The sequence below is a fragment of the Sinocyclocheilus rhinocerous genome, unplaced genomic scaffold, assembly GCF_001515625.1.
Source record: "Sinocyclocheilus rhinocerous isolate Xijiao unplaced genomic scaffold, SAMN03320098_v1.1 scaffold360, whole genome shotgun sequence".
Lineage (NCBI taxonomy): Eukaryota > Metazoa > Chordata > Actinopteri > Cypriniformes > Cyprinidae > Sinocyclocheilus > Sinocyclocheilus rhinocerous.
In genome coordinates this window covers 661,066-669,358 of record NW_015653490.1, presented here as the reverse complement: position 1 = coordinate 669,358, position 8,293 = coordinate 661,066, and the positions used below count along the sequence as shown (strand labels likewise).

The following is an 8,293-nucleotide window of genomic DNA, read 5'->3' as shown; positions in this document are numbered from 1 at the left end:
TTGTAGTAAACAGCCACGGATCAGTAGCGGACTCCTGTGTGAAAGGTGCTTTTCCTCTCACAAGAGTCACTTAAGAGGGGAATTCCCCCATTTTCAAAAATGAAATTCAGGCCCTGAATAAATGTCTAAAAATCCTGATTGGAGTATCACTATAAATAGTTATAAATGATAAAAAGAAGGCTTTAAAAAGATCTGTATCAGTATCGGCAGATACTGCTTTCTGTGATCAGCGATCGGTGATCGGCCTCAAAAATCCTGATCGGAGCACCCCTAGTAATAATTTATGAATTACTAAATTATTTGCTCAAATTAAGAATGCAAAGAACAGACTGGCCCAACAAATATGTAATTTTAGTGATATTTTGTGCAATATATATTTTATATATATATATTCAGTATATCTTTTAAATAATTATCAATAATTATAAATGGAATATAATTTTAAATATATATATGATAAATTTATAATAAATATAGCATTTTATAAAATAATAATTGTATATTTTTTATAAAATGTTTTTAATGAAAAGTTGTGTCCTTAATATTTTTACGTATTAACTTCTTTAAAATGTTTTTTAAAACTTATGCATGTTTATACATTATGCCATTTTTTGTTTTCATTTTTAATCTTTAGCATGTCTTGCATTTCATAAAATAATGATTGAATTATATATTTTTGTATTTTTTATTTTATTTATGTAGTTACTTCATATAAATTCTTTAATTTTCATATTCAATTAAATGAAGTTCAATGCATTTTATAACATAATAATTGTATGTTTTTTTTTTTTTAAATGTCAGTTTTGTTGTTATTGTTCTTTAATGAAAACTTGTGTCCTTTTGTCCCTAATATTTTATTATTTTTAATATATATATATAATAAATATTAGAATAAATATATTAGAAATAAGAAATTTATATTAGAAATATATTAGAAAATATTTTATTTTTGTATTTAATTTTATGCACATTATTGTTTATTTTTAATATATTCAGTACAATGACCTTAAAGCAGTAAAAGGGGTAAACTGTAGGCAATAGCAAAGGAAATTAACCACAGTCTTCACCTATTAGATTGTGAGATCACAAAAGCTCATACTGTATACAGTCTTTGTGTCTGTAAATCAGTGGAACAATAACAGTTTGGACCGGTTGTGAGCTCAGTTTAATACCATCCTGTGAATCTGGCCTCTGCTCCTCTCAAGCATGGCTAATGAGCAATTACACGCACACTCACACACACACAGACACATAAACACTCTGCGAAAGATGGATGGCACTCATAACTTACGCTGAGGTGCTGGTGGGGAGACACAGAGGCAGCGTCTTGATTCACGTGAAGCATCACCTTGTATCTGTCCCGTAGCCTCGCTCCAAGGATGTGAGGCGTAACAAGGATGATATTTACAACCTTAGCGGATCCTGTGCTGTTGTTGTGCCATATGTTAAGGGCCTTAACACACACATGAGTCCGAGTGACGTGTCATCTACGGTATGTGTAGTGAGAATCATTCATGTTAACATGGACCTGAAGCATCCAGACAAAGCTTTACAAGACAATCTCTGCGAAAAACATCATCTGATCAGTAACTGAGGAACATGATGTTGCATGAGTGAGTCCAAGCCAGCATTAGAGATTGTATATAGTGGGGTTAAAATATTTTTCATGTTGAGTTTTAGTAACCTTATCACTATGTGACGTGCCACAACTTCCTTTCGCCATTAAATATTCACATGTGTGTGTGTGTTTAATACAATTTGTGTCCTTAATATTTTTATTATGTAAAAACATGTTACATGCATGCTCACACTTTTATTTTATTATTATTATTTTTTTTTATTTTTTTTTTTTTTTTCTCGGATGTTGGAATGGCCTTCTGTTATGTACACAGCAGCTAATTGAACAGGTAATCTGTGTCATAGTTGTTACCCCATCATGTATTTCAGCACAGCTGGAACAACGTATTGACCAATCAGCATCAAGGACCAGAACTATCCTCTTTAAAATGAGGAATAAAGCACTCCAGCGGGTTGCACTCCTGCTGCTTAGCAGATGCACATTTGCATCTAAACCACTTAGACTGACAACATGCACATACGATAGTTTAATCTAGATAGCATGTATGTCTTTATTGGAAAACCTTCTGTACTACATCTTAAGGATAAACACGATCTCACCGGCTTTCTTGGTTGAATTTCTTTGAGAGAGATATTTATTTTTCTAATGTCAGCATTTGAAGCTCTCTCTTCATTGCAAACAGATGGATCCAATCGAGTCAGAGTCATTAAGGTACCCCCAGTAAAGCAGGAAGCCTTTTATGTATTGCACACCTTTTTTCCAGCATAGCAAATGGCAGAGCAGCAAATCATTCCTCTAATATGTTTCTGTTGAGTGGAAGTGACCTTTGGCAGGGTGTAATATCAGACAGAGAAAAAAATGCTAGGAGGAGCAACCAAGCAAAACAAGAAAGGGCAGTTTGTTTATGGTCACATTACATTGTAACAGAGTACTGAATCTATTGATGTCAACGCTGAAGAGATGCTGGATCCTCTGATTCCTATCTCAAAGGTCAGGTAATTTAAAAGAATAGCCCATTTTCAGACCTATAGAATATTCAAAGCCTTTCCACAAGAGGAGATTAGAAACGTGTGTGTGTGTGAGTGTGAGTGTGCGTGTGAGTGTGCGTGTGTGTGTGTGTGTTGGTTTGATTCATGAGACGCCAGATAGAAGATTGAAAGATTAAGAATGTTTCATATTCAGCCTCAGTGCTGGAAAAATGCACTTAGAAACACATTCATAGTAATGTCAAGGTCTTTCACTCGTGGATTTTTAGTTTTAGTTCTCATATATTTCTTATTCAAGTGTTTAAAATATCTGGTAAAACAACTGGCTTTTGTAGCCACTTTATAAATACAGAATGAGGTATGAAATGCTGTTGTCATGACAGTCAGTGCATGTTTTATATGATTGTGTTTTTGTGCATATTCTTGTTTTTGTAGCACATTAAATAGTCTGCCTAATCACATTATCATTGTTTATACTGTATGCCACTTCAGATGTGGTTTCTATGCCACCTTTGCAGTGTAAAAATGGCTCGTATTTGGTAACTGAATGTTTTCACTGTAGAAACAAAGGACAACCAACTAGTCATTTAGTGAAGTCGACTAGTTTATCTGCTTTTTTGTGTATGGCAGTGCTTTAAAGGTCCCATATTGTCAAAACTGAAAGATGCTTTACTTTTGAATTCACGATCTTGTTGTCACTGTTTTGCTTTTTTTTGATCTACACACCTTTCACTTTTTAAGACTAAAACAAAAGATGGATTCATTGTTATTCTTAATTAAAAAGCATAACAACAATAAAACAGTAAGATACAATGACAAACTAGCTTATAAAACGTTTATTAACAAAACCGAATAAGACGAGGCATGGCATACACCACATGCTGTGTTATATACCGACTAATAAATTACAGAACGTTTAGCAAACACTGAGGAATCAAATAAATAAAAAAGAGAGCCTCCATAGCATAACGTGAGGTAAACAGCACAGATAACAAGCTTTTCAAAATGAAAACAAAAAGAAAAGTAAAACTAAAATTGCTGTCGGTGACAGTGCTTGCATGTTTTTGTCCCACAAGAATACCAACATGTTCACCTTTGCTTTAAGAAGCGGTCTTTTACTTTACTTCAGCATGAAACCCATCCATCGTTTCCTCAATATTTGCGCCATTTTTGCTGCGCGCTCCTGCTGACGCGGCGAGTATATACCAGGCTCTACACTCTATCTGATAAGAAGTGTGCGCTGCAAACGCGAGCATTTTTGATGATCGTTTCTGTCCAGTCTGCTCGTTTTATTGCGTTTAACCACAGCTGTCGTCGGTTTTTTGTCTGGCAGTGGCAGCAGATATGCGATCAAATTTCTAATTTGAGGCTGTATTATGTATATTCTGGCACCCAACATCACAATAAGATGATATTTTAAGCTCCTTATGTAGCCGAATCTGCGCTGGTTTGAATGGGCCGCGTCCAGTTTCCCCTTTGTTTTGCTGCCTCCAGCTAGCGCTGCTACTTACCTGTGGTTGGCCTGGCCGTGCGTCACTCAGAACACAACAGGCCAATCAGAAGAGAGGCTCATGATTATTAATTAGACAGGCCAAAATCATCCTGTTCTCAGCAGAGCTCCTGAAGAAGGAGCTGTAAAAATATATTGAGATGGTTTTTGGTACTTATACCGCAAATATATATTCTTAAGGACATCAAAACCTAAAATAAAACTCCAGAAAGGTGTAAAATATGTGACCTTTAAAGGAAATAAATTTATAGACAGGTTCACAGAGAGGATTTTAGTATGACAGTTTGCTTTATCCCAACTAACAAAAATATGTTTGAAGAACGTTTCGCTAATGTTCCCATTAAGTTTAGAAAAAAAAAATTCTGAATGTTCTCTAAATGTTCACAAAGTCTTGTTTTTTTCTTGGTTATATGGCTGTTAGGGGAACTGTCCATTTATATTATTTTGAAAACATTTTTAAATGTTCTATGAATGTTCTGAAACAAGTTAACATTTAACATTTAAAAATCGTTAGACGAACATCCCACTAAAAAATTTCTGACAAAACATTCCATGAACAAGGTTTTTGTGCTAACGTTTTAAGAACATTATTAAAGACCATATACGTTTAAACAAACGTTCTATTAACAATACTGGAAGAATGTTTGTTCATTACTTTGAGAAAACCTTCCCAGAATGTTCTGAAATTGTTCCCTGTTAGCTGGGGTCATACTTACAGTAGCTTGTTAGCAGGGTAAAATACACTCTAAATCCTCTCTAAATTTATTCCCTTTAAATTGCCACCTCAACAAAAGCTAAAATATATGTTCTTTCATTCAGTCTTTTTTTAAGCATCTCTCACCATATTCATTGCATTTGAAGATGCTGTTTCTCATTAAAAACTGTTTTACAGATATAATTTCAAAAAACATTATTTTCTGAATGTCATTTATCCATCCCGTTCATGGTGTTAAAAATAACATGTTCCAGTGCCGGATCACTACTCATTATAATGAGTAGTGATCTGGCACTGGAAATGTTATTTTTAATGTTTAAGCTAAGGGTTCGTGGCTGTTATCAGAGGTGGAAAGCAGCAGTTTTAATCTTCTCTTATGTGCACAGACACGCACTTCGATCTATCGCTGTACCACAGCTGCAGCGGCCCGCTATCCGTTCTTGTGAAACCACAAAATGCAAACAAGTACATCCAGCTTTTGATACACATCCACTGAGGTACATAAGATATTTTTCTTTATTAAAAAATTTAAAAAGTTCTTCAGGGTAAATTAGAATCAGGAAACTATTCTATTCAAGGTGAAAATGACAGCTGAGATTATCAATTTTGACTCTGTGTGGATAAAAAAAAACATGAATATTTTATATTTGAATAAAAATAGAGACAAACAACATCATAAACTATCATTCAAAAGTTCACTTACTGTTTTTTTGGTTAGATTAGAAGTTTTTGAAAGAAATCTTGGTAACACTTTACAATAAGGTTCATTAGTTAACGTTAACATGAACTAAGAATGAACGATACTATTACAGCATTCATTAATGTTAGTTCATGTTAATTTCAACATTTGCTAATGCATTATTATAATCAAAAGTTGTGCTTGTTAACATTAGTTAATGCACTGTGAACTAACAATGAACGACTGTATTCACATTAACTAGCATTAACAAAGATGAATAAATACTGTAATAAATGTATTGTTCATTGTTTGTTCATGTTAGTTAACACATTTACTAACATGAACTAATGGAACCATATTGTAAAGTGTTACCGAAATCGTCTATGTTAAGCAAGGCTATTTATTTGATCAAAATACAGTAGAAAAGGAAATATATAAAATGTATTTTGTAAAAATAAAAAAAATTTTCTTTGATGCAAAGCTGAATTTTCTTCAGTGTCACATGATCATTTTGAAATAAAAATAATTTGTAATATTATAAATATCTTTACTGTCACTTTTTATCAATTTAATGCATACTTTCTGAATAGAAGTATTGTTTTTTTTATATATTTTAATGATATATATTGGTATTATATATATATAATCCTGATATTATATATACACTGGATATATCATGCTGATCCCAAACCTTTGTACAATAAGGTATTATGATTTTGAGCAGAAAAAAATATATTGGTTGTCAAGTTGCTTTATACGGTTGAGAGAGAGAAGGTGCAGATTTAGCAGAAGAAAGTTGGCTATTATTCACAAGTGTCCTTCAAACTGGCTTAAGAAAAGACTGTATATGGTGTCAAAGGAAGCAGAACAGCAAAAAGGCTTAGTATGCGAGTTAATTAAAGAATTACAGTCAAATGCTGTTGTCAGGAAATAGCAGGATTCACTGAAGCACATTATCGGCTAGTTGCCCTCGTTAACAGCCTCTGTACAAAATGAGTAAGAGAAACTGTCAGCGTTTCACTAAGATCACTTGGCCCCAGAGATGTATTTACCAGCCAATGCGCCGTTTTATTCTCACCTTCCCTTAATGATAGAGGACAAGATCTGCAGTGATGGAATTAACCAGCAGTGGATTATAAAGTTGTAGAGAAATATATTGAGTCGATGCTGGAACTGACCGTTCAAATTTCTCACAGATGAAAAAAGATGAAAAACCTACTGTGAGTTAATAAACACTTGCTTTATTGTTGTTCATGGGTCCATCTATCATTTTTATACAGAAAATATATGCAGTCTCATATATTTGCCAGTTATTACTTTCTGCTCTCGCATTGTTTACAATCACCGATGACAAATAATAGATACGAGTCGGGTCGGTTGTCGAGATTTTATGCAAGATCTTATCCACCTTGTGTCAGTTTGTGTGTTTGTGTGCGTCCTTGTCCGTTTGTGTGTTTTATCTCACGCTGTGCCGAGGAAAGCCCTTGTCTGTGTAGTGATGTGTGGGGTCGTATAAGATACACTATTTCTGATAAGATAAGCTAATGGAATCTGAAGGTCACTGAAAGGCCATTCTCCCGAGGCTTCGCCGCTGTGACAGAGGGGCAACACTTCATAATGATAAAGTCTTCACAGAGGCCTGGAGCAGCAGCTCTTACACATACAGTGATAAGCGGAATACTTACTGTTTGGAAAAGTGTGTCAAAAAGATCAGAATTGCAGCAGTATTTGATAATATATCATCTTTCATTCATTAACTGAATCAATGACCTTACTATATGATTTCTCAAGATCGAGTGAAATTCAAAACAGTCAATGCCGGTTACTCTGCTTTTAGTTAAAGACTGAAATTTAACCAGCCCTTTTTTGCAAGGTAATTAATGACATACAGATAGATTTTCACCTGCTAAAGGTGTTTGCATGCAGTTGGAGCTGTAAATCAAGCCCCAAGGGCCTTCAGTGCTAAACCAGATAGAGACCTTGAGTTATTTGAAATCTTCACATTCGAGTAATGAGTTTGAGTAAACCCAAAGCCAAACACCCACACTCTTAGATTGAGCCAAATGGATACTCGGCCACCTCATTATGTTTTTTAAAAAAAAGAAAAGTTAAAGTGATCTACTTTTTCAGAGAATCACATTTATGCTTCTTTTTGAATGGAAATAAAATAAATAAATAAATGTATGCCTCACAAATGTAACTTTGTGTGTGTTATATTAAACAGTGCTGTTGCTAATTAGATCTAGCTCACTGTTTAATATCATATGTAGTTTAGCAGTGGCAGTACATATATATATGTATATATATATCATTTTAGTTATTTTAATTGAACTAAAAAATGACAACTAGGTGAAATAAAATAAGTTATTATTATTATTTAGTTAGTTAGTTTTGGAATCAGTTGAAAACTAGATGGAAAATAAAAAAAAAATGACTGTATTACAGCATTTTAAATTGAAACTAAACCTGAAATAACAATTAATAAAAGCAATATAGACATCAAAAAAGCTAATAAAAAGTGCATCTGAGTTACATAATAGCTGTATAATTTACAGCCATTATTGCAAATTATTGGTTGTAACTATTTATGTATTTATTTATTTGCTTATTTATTTAATTACTTATGTATGTATATGTTTGTTTGTTCGTTCATTCATTCATTCTTTTGTCATACATTTGTTTGTAAAGAACTAATATAATGTTATTATATTAATTTATGTATTTTAATTAAATTTTATGTTTATATTTTTATTCAGTATTTCATTATATGTTTTAATTATTCTAATATTTTTATTACTATTATTTTATATATATATATATAAAT

At 33.0% G+C, this 8,293-nt stretch overlaps 1 protein-coding gene across 4 annotated transcripts in view; it reads left to right on the top strand.

Annotated features, from left to right (window-relative positions):
- Positions 1 to 8,293, top strand: part of LOC107716425 (catenin delta-2-like) — a 316,783-nt gene that overhangs the window by 193,512 nt on the left and 114,978 nt on the right. The window lies entirely within an intron of this gene.